The following is an 11242-nucleotide window of genomic DNA, read 5'->3' on the forward strand; positions in this document are numbered from 1 at the left end:
AATAAGCGTGTCACGGACGTGCTTGTCCATTATCACTCTAAGGGCAACAGGTAGTATCTGCGTCATCATCACATGACAATCATGGGACTTCATCCCGCTAAACCTTTTCTTGTTCGTGTCTAGATATCTGCTTATGTTGCCACAGTAACCGGAACTAACTTTGACTCCGGTAAGGAAATTAAAGAATAGATCGATCTCAGCCTGACTTAGGGTGAAGAAAGATGGGGGGCAATAATCCTATTTCTTTATTTTCTTGCCCTTCTTCTCCCGTGCCTTTGTCTTTGTCTCTGTCTCGTCTGACTTTTACAGGGCGGCATGTGCAGATCTTCCCTGATATTCAAATGTTGCAAGACTTTTCTTGCCTTCGGCCCATGCTTGGTCTTATCCGGCATGTTCGTCAGGGTCACGAGCAAGCTCTCAAGGACATTCTAACAGATATGCATTTGATCAAGGCAATGAGGTGTATCGAGTTTGTGCCAGTACTCCAAGTCCCAGAACACAGACCTCGTCTTCCATACCTTCAGTAGCGGCTCTGGTGCCTTTTTAATCGTCTTTCCCGGCGCGGGGCACTCCTTCCAATTTTTCAACAGCTCATCGATTTCGGTGCCGCTCCGCTTACGTGGAGGTCCTCGATGCTCAGCGTGACCATTGAATAGATCTCCACGGTTTCTCCACAGGTCGTCCTATTCGAGCCATCTTCGATGCCCCATGTACACGATTTTACCACACCCGCCATCTTTCCTTGACGTTAGCTGCTGAGACGTCATATCATCCATGCACCGCGTGCATCCGCAATATCCCTGGCACACCTGGCCTGTGACATATCCATAACCGAGATAGTCGTGCACCATCACGATCAGCACAGCTCTCATGTAGAAATACTCGCATGTGCTGGCGTCCCATGTCTTGGCCGATGTTTTCCAAAACGTGTCTAACTCCTCTTGAATTATCCCCATATACAAATTAATATTATTTCCTGGTTGTTTCGACCCTTGAATCAACATTCCCATGTGAATGTACTTCTACTTCATGCACAACTAGGGGGGAGGTTGTACATCCATACAAACATGGGCCATGTGATATGGTTGGTGTTATGGTTGCCAAACGGATTCATGCCATCGGTACATGCGCCGAGCACGATGCTCCTTGCATCGCATTCGAAATACCGACAGAAGCTATTCAACGCTCTCCACTGGCTTCCATCCTTAATGTGTCTCAGCTTTGGATCATCTCCATCGTCAGGCTTCTTCCTCTGCGGGTGCCAGCACATTAGCTTTGCTTCCTTGGGATCTACGAAATACCTCTGGAGACGGGGAGTGATCGATAAGTACCATACAACTTTCTGGGGACATTTGTTCCCGGCCTTCTTGTATCGAGAAGCATTGCACACCGGCATCTTGTTTTTTCCGTGTGCTCCTTCCGATAAATTATGCAATCGTTGGTGCATGCATGGTATCTAACTTGCGGCAGATCAGGAGGGCACACAATCTTCTTGGCCTCATCAAGACTAGTAGGACACAGATTCCCCGCGGGAAGAACATCCTTTAGGTACTTGAGATGCTTATCGAGGCTAGTGTCGGTCCATTTGTTTTTAGCCTTCCTCTTCAGGAGTTGGAGCATGAAACTCAAGCAGGTCACCTCAGGATTGCAAGCATCATACAATGGAGTGTTCGAGTCTACCACTAGTTGCTCCAGCTTAGCTCTCTCAATACTCGTCTCCTTGCGAAGCAGCGCTTCAACATGAGGGTCCCACACGATTGAACTTAGTACCAACGAACTCTGCTGCGTGGAGTCCATGTTCTCTCCGCCGCCATGTCCGGCCCCTTCTCCTCTGCCATGTCCGGCCCCTTCTCCGCCGCCATGTCCGACCTCTTCCCCGCCACCATTATCGATCATCTCTTCGTCTTGCACCGTGTCGTCATTGCCTGCCCCGTCGGCGTCCTCAACATCATCATCCTTATCTTCTATTATCCATCGAGTATAGCCATCCATGAAACCAGTCATGAGTAGGTGCACTTCGATACGACCATCATCGTAGGGGTTGAGCCAAACTAGTCCTTTGCATTTTCAACACGGACATAAAACCTCTGTCTGGTTATTTTCTTTCATGTCCCGCACCGCCGACCGCAACCACCTGTCCAACATCGTTCCACTGACCATCGTGAACGTCTGCACGGTAATAATAAACAAATTGATTATAAAAATGCATGCATGCATCAAAGTCATACAAAAATTCGGCATGACCTTCCCTAAAAATAGGACATATATAGATCTAGAGTTTTCCTGAAATTCGCCGAAACGGAAATAAATCGACATTTCGACAAAACATAGGCAACTCAAAAGCACAATTTGGCATCAACTCATGTCACACACACAATTTCCATCATATCTCCCAATTATCATATCACACACACATAAACATATTTCCATTTTGCAAAAGCATGAAATTTTAATCACCTCTATCTCGAGATCGAGCACACGGTGGAGATGATGATGTAGGGAGATCAAAAGTGCACAAAGCTCTTCTTGACAAAGATAGATCTAGTTAGGCGACAAATAGGTCACTTAACTAAATGCTACATCTACCTAGCTACCTAGTTTGGGAGGAGACAACTTCAACTAGTGGAGGGGGAAGGAAAAAGAGAAAGGAGATGCATTAATGGAGGTGGTGTAGTTATCTAGGAGTAATGAAGAGAGAGAAAGGTAGGTAGAAGAGGGAGAATAATGTGGGGAGAAGTATTGAGGAAGAAGAAGAGTGAGAGAGGGAGGATGTGGGAGGTAGGGGAAAGGGAAGAGAGGGGATGGGGGAGGGGAGGACGGGTGGGGAAAGGTGGTGGTGTGTTGCGGCTTAGTAGTAGCACGGGATGTAAAATGCGCTGCTGATAAGAGCGTAATAGCAACGCGCTTTCCCCACAAGCGCTACTGCTAAACAGGGCCAACAGTGTGCCCAATTTCAAAATTAGCAGCAGCGATGTGAGTGAAAAGCGCGCTACTACTACTATGTTAGCAGTAGCGCGTGTTTTGACACCACGCTGCTGCTAAACTGAGGTTGGTGGGTACTGTCGGTCGATATTTGTAGCAGCGCGGGTTATGATGCGCGCGCTACTGCTAAATATGTATCAGCAGCGAGTTTTGCTTACCCACGCTACTGCTAATTAGCAGTAGCACTTCTTTTTGAGCCGCGCTGCTGCTAAGATTCTGTGTATAAAGTTTTCCCTAGTAGTGAGTTTTCAACCCTTGTACCTTGTTTCCATCTATACTGATTCTCCTTTCAGGATTGGAAGCAAACCAATTTGGGAATCTCACATGTGCAGGACCTCGCAGAATTCTTTTCTTTTTACCTTGTCCAAGTGTCAAGGGAAACCACAACCACCTATGGGACCAAACGGCACCTTGCTGGATCGGCAAGGGGACGTCGCATTGCACAAAGAGCAGAGGAGCATGGGGCAGCACGACAAGGATCACACGAGTAATTTTACCCCGATTTGGCCGCTCTGAGGCGTAAAACCATACTCCTGCTTTGGTGGATTGATGGTGGAAGAGTGGTGGTGTTTCGTGGTACACTTACCCGGCAGGGGCGGCAGTGGACTATGCTTCGTATGGGCGACAAGCTCTCCAGCCTCGCGAGTGCCTGATCCACTCTCCAACCCCTTCTACGGTTTCCATGGGCCTCCTTTTATAGGTTAAGGGATCACCACATTGGCAAATCAGTCATTAGACACTAATAAGATAGCAGATAGTGCTACCTAACTCTGCAGGCTGACAGGGCGCATTAAATGCGCTGCTCAATGTTGCATCATTGCTTGCCTGGCAAGCCATGCCAGGCTTATTCTGCCAGCTCCACGCCTGCTTGTTCGACATGTCATAGGATGGGTGTTGTTTGTAGGTTTTCCTGTAGAAAGGGGCTACCATGTGGCGAATGGTTGCCACTTAATCACTTTGCGGCTTGACACCGCACTGATCCATGACGTGAGTCATGGGGGAGCGGTTAATGAGGTGTTCCTTGTCCTTGTCAGTCCGGGCAGGCCTGCCGGGACGCCTTGGTTGCTTCCTTCCAGGGGTGGCCCCGTTCTTGCCAAGTCGTCTTGCCTAGCAAGGGAGGCTGTTCTCCTAGTGGCATCTGGCTTCTCTGGCTTGATCTTAGTCCTCTTGCTCCTCATGCTCGTCCTTTGAAGATCTTGATCTCTTGTACTCTAACTAGGCCTGAGGCCATGATCTTGTTCCCATGCCTGTGCACAGTTAGGGAAACATACCCAGGGTCTGTTGCACCGACAGAAGCCCCCGGGCCTTCCCTGATCGCGCTACCAGGCGTCATCGGGGTAGGCCCTAATAAGTGCATAGGCAGGGGCACTGAAGAGGCTGGCCTCTTTGTGTCTTCTTTGCTTCTTCATTAATCTTGAGCCGGGGCCAATTTCTGACTTTCCTGTGCGCCGTGAAAAGCCAACAGTGGTGGGACCACTCTTGTAATGGCCCGTGAATGACTTTAACGTGCGGGGTAGAAACCGCCAATTCACTCTTCCCACCACGCCCTTATCCTTAGCCACGTATGTTGCATGCATCCCGCAGGGTAGGTAACGGAGACGCATGATGCGGCAGAGTGTTATGGAGAGGGCCCGTCCTTCTTGAATTGGTGGAGGAGGGCGGTGGTTACCTATCATGGAATTAGCCCCCAGTTCCCCGCTTGCCTATAAAAGGGAGGAGCAGGGGAGGAGTGGAGGCATTCTTCCGCATTCTCCTCCTCTTATGCCTTGCTCCGTCTTGGATATGCTGGAAGAGAGAGACCGTGGTTGGCCCCCGGGCTTAGCTTGGAGTTGATGATGCCAAGAAGAAATGGTGCTGGTGCTCGGGGAGTGGGTCTGGTCCAAGTCCAAGGTGAGGGGCTCAGGACTGTTAGAAATCCCAGTACCATCCTTGTCCTTGGAGCTAGAGTTGATGTTGATGAGGAGGGCGCCTTCTTGCCCGCCACGGCGTGGTGCGGTGCGCTTAGGGCCTCCTGGTCGTCTTGGCCGCTTGCCGTCTTCCCAGAGGGGATGCTGGGGTGGAGTCCTAGCGCTCTTCGGGAGAGGCGGAGGCGAAGAGAAAACGAGGCAAGGCAGAGGTAGTGGGCAGTGGAGGGCCAGGTCGGAGTATGATGGCGTGGATGCCTTCACCTCCGACCAGCGAGCTTCCACCTCTTATTCCGTCCTTCCCTTCCCTCCCCGACACCATCACTACCGGCCTCTTTGGGCTATAGCCAAGGAGGGGCGCCTCCTTGGTGCTTTCGCCTTTTCTTCAGTGATCTTCCGACCGAGACCTAGCGGATGACCCCGCCAGGGCTCGAGCCGGGGCTTCTCGCTAGTTCTAGTGATGGTGACCGGGGGTGTACTGCCTCGCTCCTACGCTTCTCCTCCACACCTTCGCCAGTCCTGGTCTCGTCTGGCCGCTCCGGACAGACTGTGACGGGATGAGGAGGGTTTTCTCCTCGGGTGCTTTTCTCGTCTTTTCATCCTTCCGCCGCAGTGCCTGGAGGAGGGAAAACGAAATGAGGAGATTACGGGGCACTTATCTTTTTTGATCTTTAATCTGTAGGCACTTGCCAAATTTTATTTCAAATAATGTAATCACTTGAGTCCATGTATGTGTTTTGTAAGGCTTGTACGTTTATGATCTGCATATTAATGAAAAAGATGAGCCTTGCCAGGGACTTGTGCATGTGTATGTCCATGCAGAGGTGAGATACATCTTTAGTTAAATAAACAAGTTTTCCCCGGTAGACTATCCTGCCGGCACCCTTTTTGTATTTGGTTGCCGGGGACCGGAGTCTACCGGCCAAGAAATAGAGGGGCTAGCCCCTGCCAACTTTTTCTCGGCAAAGGCCACTATGACCACCTAGGCTGAAGCAACATTCTAGCCAAAGGTGGGAGCACCTAAGCTTTGAAGAGTGGTGAGGTGTTCTCATGCACAAGTTTTAGCTTACAGAACACTTATGGACAAGAGGTAGAAATTATCAGTTTGACTTGCCGGGATTGCAGTGCTAGTCCATCTTCTCATCTCCTTGTAGAAACCAAGTTCACGGTAGGAACCTGTAACTTTAGGCATATGAGAATGATGTAGGATACAATCCTATCTATATGCATATGCAGATGCTCATGAAATGCTTATGCCAATGCTCTTGGGATGCTTATGCATGCAAGCAACTTGGTCGGGGGCCCCCAACGCTTCGTTTATTTCTCTAGTGCACAGGGTCATCGCCTTGGCTTTGTACAAGGGGTTACATGCAGCTGAGGCAAGGCCTGTACAAATGGTTGGTTGCCGGGCAGGGCCCGACAGCCGCGCCTTATGGGTAGAACTTGCGAAGATGCTCGATATTCCATGAGTTTTGCAATTGAATGCCATCTCCATTCTCTTGACGGACTGCGCCAGGTGTGGTGACTTGTACTACCCGGTAGGGGCCTTCCCACTTCGGCGTTCGGCGTCAACTTGTTTGCACCCTTGGCCAACTGAACGCACCTAAGGACAAGGTAGCCTTCCTCAAAACACCGGGCATGAACCCTGCGGCTATGATAGCGACGCAGGGCGTGCTAGTAGCGTGCAGCACGCATAGCAGCCCTGAGACGGTTCTCATCGAGTAGCACAATGTCGTCACACCAGTGCTGATCTTGCGCTACTTGATCATAGGCAAGCACTCGAGGCGACCCCCCCGGGGATAACTGCCTCCACCCCATAGTCCAGGGAAAATGGAGTCTGCCCGGTAGCGCGATACGGTGTCGTTCTGAGGGACCAGAGGAATATGATACGCCTCCAACGTATCTATAATTTTTGATTGTTCCATGCTATTATATTACCCGTTTTGGATGTTTATGGGCTTTATTATACACTTTTATATTATTTTTGGGACTAACCTATTAACCGTAGGCCCAGCCCATATTGTTGATTTCTTGCCTATTTCAGTGTTTCGAAGAAAAGGAATATCAAACGGAGTCCAAACGGAATGAAGCCTTCGGGAAACTTATTTTTGGAACAGAAGCAATCCATGGAACTTGGAGTGCAAGCCAGGGAAGCTTCAAGGAGGCCACGAGATAGGGGGGCGCGCCCACCCCCATGGGCGCGCCCTCCACTCTCGTGGGCCCCTCGTGGCTCCCCCGACCGACTTCTTTTGCCTATATATTCCCATATACCCTAAAACCTTCGAAGAGAACAATAGATCGGGAGTTCCGCCGCCGCAAGCCTCTGTAGCCACCAAAAACCTCTCGGGAGCCCATTCCGGCACCCTGCCGAAGGGGGAATCCATCACCGGTGGGCTTCTTCATCATCCCGGCGCTCTCCGTAACAAGGAGGGAGTAGTTCACCCTCGGGGCTGAGGGTATGTACTAGTAGCTATGTGTTTGATCTCTCTTTCTCGTGTTCTCTCTATGGCACGATATTGATGTATCCCGAGCTTTGCTATTATAGTTAGATCTTATGATATTTTTCTACCCCTCTACTCTCTTGTAATGGATTGAGTTTTCCCTTTGAAGTTATCTTATCGGATTGAGTCTTTAAGGATTTGAGAACACTTGATGTATGTCTTGCCATGCTTATCTGTGGTGACAATGGGATATTCATGTGATCTACTTGATGTATGTTTTGGTGATCAACTTGCGGGTTCAATGAACTTATGCATAGGGGTTGGCACATGTTTTCGTCTTGACACTCCGGTAGAAACTTTGGGGCACTCTTTGAAGTACTTTGTGTTGGTTGAATAGATGAATCTGAGATTGTGTGATGCATATCGTATAATCACGCCCACGGATACTTGAGGTGACATTGGAGTATCTAGGTGACATTAGGGTTTTGGTTCATTTGTGTCTTAAGGTGTTATTCTAGTATGAACTCTGTGATAGATTGAACGGAAAGAATTGCTTCATGTTATTTTACTACGGACTCTTGAATAGATAGAACAGGAAGGATAACTTTGAGGTGGTTTCGTACCCTACCATAATCTCTTCGTTTGTTCTCCGCTATTAGTGGCTTTGGAGTGACTCTTTGTTGCATGTTGAGGGATTGTTATATGATCTATCTATGTTATTATTGTTGAGAGAACTTGCACTAGTGAAAGTATGAACCTTAGGCCTTGTTTCCTACCATTGCAATACCGTTTACGCTCACTTTTATCATTAGTTACCTTGCTGTTTTTATATTTTCAGATTACAAATACTCATATCTACCATCCATATTGCACTTGTATCACCATCTCTTCGCCGAACTAGTGCACCTATACAACTTACCATTGTATTGGGTGTGTTGGGGACACAAGAGACTCTTTGTTATTTGGTTGCAGGGTTATTTGAGAGAGACCATCTTCATCCTACGCCTCCCACGGATTGATAAACCTTAGGTCATCCACTTGAGGGAAATTTGCTACTGTCCTACAAACCTCTGCACTTGGAGGCCCAACAACGTCTACAAGAAGAAGGTTGTGTAGTAGACATCAAGCTCTTTTCTGGTGCCGTTACCGGGGAGGTGAGTGCTTGAAGGTAAATCTTTAGATCTTGCAATCGAATCTTTTTGTTTCTTGTTTTATCACTAGTTTAGTTTATAAAACAAAACTACCAAAAAATGGAATTGAGTTTGTCTCATACGCATCGTCGTTTTAATATCTTTTGTGAGTATGATGAAAAGGAAAATTGTGCTCAAGTGCTAGAAGAAGAATGCATTAAAATGCTTGGTACTAAATGTTTGAATGATGAGAATGATTTCAATGTTGTTACTATGAACTCTTTGAATATCCATAGTACTAATGATGATTGCACTAGTTATGATGAAAATATCTCTTATAAGCATGTCGATTTTTGTGGAGTAGATTGGGTTTGCAAGTACACACCACATAGGGAAAATAGATATTGCAAGAGGCATAAGCATTTAGAAACTAAATGGTTGCAAGAAAGGCTTAATGTTAGTGCTGAAAATTTAAGATATCTCGACCGTACTTGTGAACTTTGCAATGAACATGGTCATTTAAACCTCCGATGCAAATTGTTTCATGATCGAATCATGTCCAAAAATTGTGATGACTTGATTTCCCTTGCACATCATAATGAACTTAGTTTGCTTTTGGGTTATGAAGAATTGAAATGTGCAACTAAGCTTATTGCAGAATTTAACCTTGAGGAATTCCTTGATATTGATCCAGAGAAGATTTATTTGTATTGTGCGGTGAATTGCATTGAAAATCCTTATATTTCTAATTACCTAAAGAAAATAAAGCAAATAGAAGATAAATATAATACTAATGAAAGGGAAGAGACTTCCCAATATCCTCCTATTATTTCATATGATGAATCAGGTAACGAGGAGGAGCTTTCTATTCAGCCAATCTCATCAATAAGGAGCTCAAACAAGAAGGTTGAACCCACACATAATGTGAAGAAGAAAAAGAAAAGAAGGAGAAAAAAAGGTAGAAAGGTATCCCTCCCAAATGATGTTGCTCCTACTACTCATTGTGATGATGATAATTTCTATACTATTGGTGCTATCCATACTATTAATGATGAGAGTGATTATGCTTATGATATGAAAAGGCCCAAGCTTGGGGATGCTATGTTTGATGAGGATGACATATTTGAGAATTTATTTTCTGAAATTAATGTTTTTCCCAAGCTTGGGGATGCTAGGTTTAATGAAGATGATATTTTTAGCCTCCCAATTTTTGATATGCAAAGTTGTTATGATGATAGCATGCCTCTTACCTATGATGATTATATTGATGAAAGTGGGTTTGGAAGAGTGTCAACTTTAGGAAGTAGTTATCCCACTATTTTGGAGGATGTTGAATCTTATTGTGATGAATATGAAAGTAGATTTGGAAGAGTGTCGACTTTATTTAGTGATGATTCCAGTATCTTTGAAAAGGTTTCAATCGATTATGAGGAGAACAAACTTGCTACTTATGATGATTATTGTGATAAAACTTATGCTATAAAAAGTAGTGATGATTATATTTATAAAACTTGTCATGATTATGATTACCCTTTTTCTGAACATTACACTTTTAATGTGGAAACAATTTATAGTATTCAAGTCTCTTATGATACTCCCACTATTCCGAATAAGAAGAATTTTGCTTATGTGGAGAGTAGTAAATTCTCTATGCTTGTAGATCATGAAAAGAAAGCTTTAGGTGTTGGTTATATTGTTGAATTCATTCATTATGCCACTGAAAATTATTATGAGGGAGGAACATATGCTTGTAGGAATTGCAATAATATCAAGTCTCCTCTCTATGTGTTGAAAATTTTGAAGCTATGATTGTTTTACCTTCCTATGCTAGTTTATTATTGTTCCAATAAGTTGTTTGCTCAAAAAATCCCTATTCATAGGAAGTGGGTTAGGCTTAAATGTGCTAGTCATATGCTTCATGATGCTCCCGTTATGTTTCAGTTCTTATCTTTTATGTGAGCATCATTATCATGCCTAGCTAGAAAGGCATTAAAGAAAAGTGCTTGTTGGGAGACAACCCAATATTTACCCTTACTGTTTTTGTGTGTTCACATGATTATGATACTGTAGTAATCATGTTTTATAGCTTTTGTTTCAATAAAGTGCCAAGTAAGACCTTTAGGATAGCTTACGGTGATAGTTGTATTGATCCTGCTGAAAATCGAAAACTTTTGCACCCTGTAAATTAGTTTTGATAATTCACAGAAACATGATTTTGATCTTATTCCTTTTTCTCTGGATTTCTACACACATTTCCCAGGACTTCCTATTTTTGTAGGATTTTTAGAGTTCCATAAGTATTCGTGGGTTACAGATTGCTACAGACTGTTCTGTTTTTGACAGATTCTGTTTTTCATGTGTTGTTTGCTTATTTTGATGCATCTATGGCTTGTATTAAGTGGTATGAACCATAGAGAACTTGGAATACAGTAGGTTTAATACCAAATAAAATAAATAATAAGTTCATTACAGTACCTTATGTGGTGGTTTTGCTTTCTTTCACTAACGGAGCTTATGAGATTTCCTGTTGAGTTTTGTGTTGTGAAGTTTTCAACTTTTGGGTAAAGATTTGATGGATTATAGAATAAGGAGTGGAAAAAGCCTAAGCTTGGGGATGCCCATGGAACCCCAAGACATTGAAGAATAGCCAAAAGCCTAAGATTAGGGATGCCCCCGGAAGGCATCCCCTCTTTCGTCTTCGTTCATCGGTAACTTTACTTGGAGCTATATTTTTATTCGCCACATGATATGTGTTTTGCTTGCAGCGTCTTGTATGATATTAGTT

This window comes from Triticum dicoccoides, chromosome 4B (genome assembly GCF_002162155.2).
Source record: "Triticum dicoccoides isolate Atlit2015 ecotype Zavitan chromosome 4B, WEW_v2.0, whole genome shotgun sequence".
In the NCBI taxonomy this organism is placed as follows: Eukaryota; Viridiplantae; Streptophyta; class Magnoliopsida; order Poales; family Poaceae; genus Triticum; species Triticum dicoccoides.